Source organism: Panthera tigris, chromosome A1 (assembly GCF_018350195.1).
Source record: "Panthera tigris isolate Pti1 chromosome A1, P.tigris_Pti1_mat1.1, whole genome shotgun sequence".
NCBI classification, from domain to species: Eukaryota; Metazoa; Chordata; class Mammalia; order Carnivora; family Felidae; genus Panthera; species Panthera tigris.
In genome coordinates, this window is record NC_056660.1 from 195,604,353 (window position 1) to 195,607,952 (window position 3,600).

The window sequence follows — 3,600 nt, forward strand, 5'->3', positions numbered from 1 at the left end:
TGGACTTCGTGGTCTCTCACGGGTTTGAGTCCCTGTGCTGGGAGGTGACAGATATGAAATGGGGTGAACAGGGCTGATCCCCGGCCACAGTGTCCCCACACAGGGTCCTTCGGTTCTGAGTCTCATTTCCATCTGTAAAATGGGGATTTTCACACTCTCTCCACCCCTTGCTAGCAGCCGGATGGCCTGGACCTTGGGCTTCGGTTTTCCAAGGTGTGAAATGAAAAGGTTCTTCCGGCTCTGCAGGGCCTGGCCCTGGGACCAGCTGGACTGTTCACAGGCTCATGTGGAGGAACCTGAGTCCCTCCCGCGTCCCCCACCCCACCCCACCATGTGCTTTGGCTTTGGCTGTTAAGCTGGGACACCCCCTGCCCTCCCCTCCACTCCGCCCGCAGCCCAGGCTGGTGTGGCTCGTGAGAGGCATCGGCTCCAGCCCAGATTCCAGGCCCTGGTGAGTTAGCGATTGGGTCTCAAGTGGGAGCAAGGAAGACAGAGGCGCCCAAGGGGGCCAGAGCGCAGGAAGAAGTGAGCAGAGCGGGCAAGCAAGAGAGAGGAAGAGGAAGAGAGAGAGGAAGGTGGGCGGGGGTGGGTGCAGCCAGGGCGAGGCCAACGAGGGAATAGGAGCCCAGCTGTGGCTCTGAGGGCAGGGCAGAGGGGTGCAGACCAGCAGGCCCCAGGCCCCTCACGACTGCAGCCGCTCAGTGGTGCGGGGCCGGCATGGGCCAGACATCCTGGTGCCTGCTGGCCAGCTCTGTCCTGACCGTAGGCTCCACAGCCCAGCCCGGGCCTGACAGACCCTGGCAGCAGCACGGGGCCAGGGCAATAGAACTAACCGGGGCATGGGCCCCAGCACAAGCGTCTTAGACCCAGGCCACAGCTTCCTGACCTCCTCACTTGGGCCCTCTGGCAGGGGTCACCTGAGGTAGAACCAGGTTTCAGTCTGAGATCTATCACACCTCACTGTGTGATCTTGGCCATCGCTTGCTTTCTCTGATGCGGGGAAGGGGGCATCTCTTTCTGGAACACGGGCACCTCGCTTTGGAACCGCTTGCATCCCTGGACTGCTGCCAGAGGTCTGGGGCTGCGGCTGCCAGTGGGGACAGGAATGGAGATGTGGGGCAGCTGTGACTCACAGGCCCAGCCGCCAACTCAGGGGCAGCTGAGCCATGCCAAGGGAAAGCCCGCCCACTACATGGCCTGGCCGCACAAAGCCCACCCCCCTGGGGGTCCTGGTTTCAGAGAATCCCAGAGCCTGTGACCCTTTCTTTCCTGACTGTGGTGGAAGATGAATAAGCCAATACCCGGATCTGCCCTGTAAAGAGAATAAACAACCCTCATTCCAGACGGGGATTATCCTTGCTCGTGGGAAAAGTCTCTGTCTGGAGGTCAGGAGATTTTGGCTCCCCTTCCCCCCCCCTCCCCAGTTCAGGCCTGCTCCTTGTGGGACTTTGGGTAGATTATACCACATCAGGCCTCAATTTCCCCAGTAGTAAATGGAGCTAATGATGTCACAAAGACGGAAAGGATGATAAAATGCTGGCAACCATTTATTGAACAGTTTCTATATGCCAGGTCTGTCCTATTGCTTCACACCCATTTTCTCATTTTACCCTCACACAGACCCTATGAACCAGGTACTACTACTGTCCCTATATTACAGGTGAAACTTGGATAAGATAGGAGCCTGGGCTTGGCTGACTCCCAAGTCAGTGCTCAGGGAGACAGAATGCTCAGCCAAGGTGACAGAGCTGGGGAGTAGGGCAGCCTGGGTCCCAACCCCTGTCTCCAGACTCTAGGGCTGTCTGGTGCTCAGAGTACAGAAGTTCTGGAAAGTTCTGGAAGAGGAAAGAGCTAAGTGAGCCTTATGGGTTCGAGCCCCGTGTCAGGCTCTGTGCTGACAGCTCAGAACCTGGAGCCTGCTTTGGATTCTGTCCCTCTCTCTTTCAATCTCTCTCTCTCTGTGCCCCTCCCCTGCTCACGCTGTGTCTCTCTCTTTCTCTCTCTCAAAAACGAATAAACATTTGAAAAAATTTTTGAAAAAAAAAAGAGCTAAGTGAACCTGAGGGCTAGATAGAAAGAATATAGAAGGGCTGGCGGAGGGCTTGGACCTCACGGGCCCCTGTGCTGAGGGGGTGTAGGAGTCGGGGGAGGGGAGAACCATAGGTCACCTGTGCTGGCTCCTGTCTCCCAGGCTTGCCACTCAGGCAGGCCCCAGGGAACCCGTGAGCTGGAATTTTCCTCCCAGACGGATGAGCCATTTGGACTGCACAATTCTTCCTCCACCCTATTCACAGCCAGGGGCCTTGTTCCTGGAAAAAGAGGGAAAGACCAAAAGGAGCTATTACTCTCGGAGCTCTGCCCCTCAGCTGAAGCAGGGCTCACACCCCCCACTGGTGGCCCTCCCCTGAACTAGGGCACTGTCTCCAAAGGCCTCTTCTATTTTATTGTTCAATGTCACAACAATTAAAAATTACCTTTATAAAAGTATTTATGTAACACACGCTTGTATTAAAAAAAATCAATTATCAAAATATATAATATATGGGGCACCTGGGTGGCCCAGTCGGTTAAGTGTCAGACTTCGGCTCGGGTCATGATCTCAAGGTTTGTGAGTTCGAGCACCGCGTCGGGCTCTGTGCTGACAGCTCGGAGCCTGGAGCCTGCTTCTGATTCTGTCTCCCTCTCTCTCTGCCCCTCCCCCACTCGCGCGCTCTCTCTCTCTCTCAAATATAAATAAACATTGAAAAAAATTTTTAAAATAAAATAAAATTTAAAAATATCCATATAATATAGAAAGTTGTTTGTGTATTTGTACTTTAGGCTCCCAGTAACATTGTAAATGCTTATTTTCTTCATTCAGCAACTCTGTGTATAGGAATTTATCTTATGGAAATTCTGCTTCTCACTGTTAATAGTTCAGTTATATTCTTCCATGGTTTTCTCCCCTTACATCTCTACTAATATTTGTATTCCGGAGTGCCTGGGTGACTCGGTTGAGAGTCCGACTCTTGATTTTGGCTCAGATCATGCTCCCAGGGTTGTGGGATTGAGCCCCGAGCCACGTTCAGCATGGGGCCTGCTTTGGATTCTGTCTTTCCCTCTGCCACTCTCGCAGGCTCGCACTCTTTCTCTTAAAAAAAAAAATAATAATAATAATTTGCATTTTTTTATCTGTGTAAATATATAATTACAATTTAAAAAAAAAAACTACCACTACCGTTTTACAGCTTTGTGTTTTTTGCTTAAGAACACGTCATGCTCACACTCACAGGTCAGTGGTACATGTAGGTATTAATGCATTCATTACGAGGTGTGGCTGGGTGGTTAACTGAGTCGGTTGGTTAAGTGTCCGACTTCGGCTCAGGTCATGATCTCAGGGTTTATGAGTTCCAACCCCACGTCAGGCTGTCTGCTGTCAGCATAGAGACTGCTTCAGATACTCTGTCTCCCTCTCTCTGCCCCTCCCTCACTCTCTCTCTCTCTCTCAAAAATGAACATTTAATGGATTCATTATGAGAGTTGCACATCATTTAAAGCATGTCTATGCCATAAATTATCTGACCAATCCCCTAGTGATGGACATTTAGTGTTTCCAAGTTC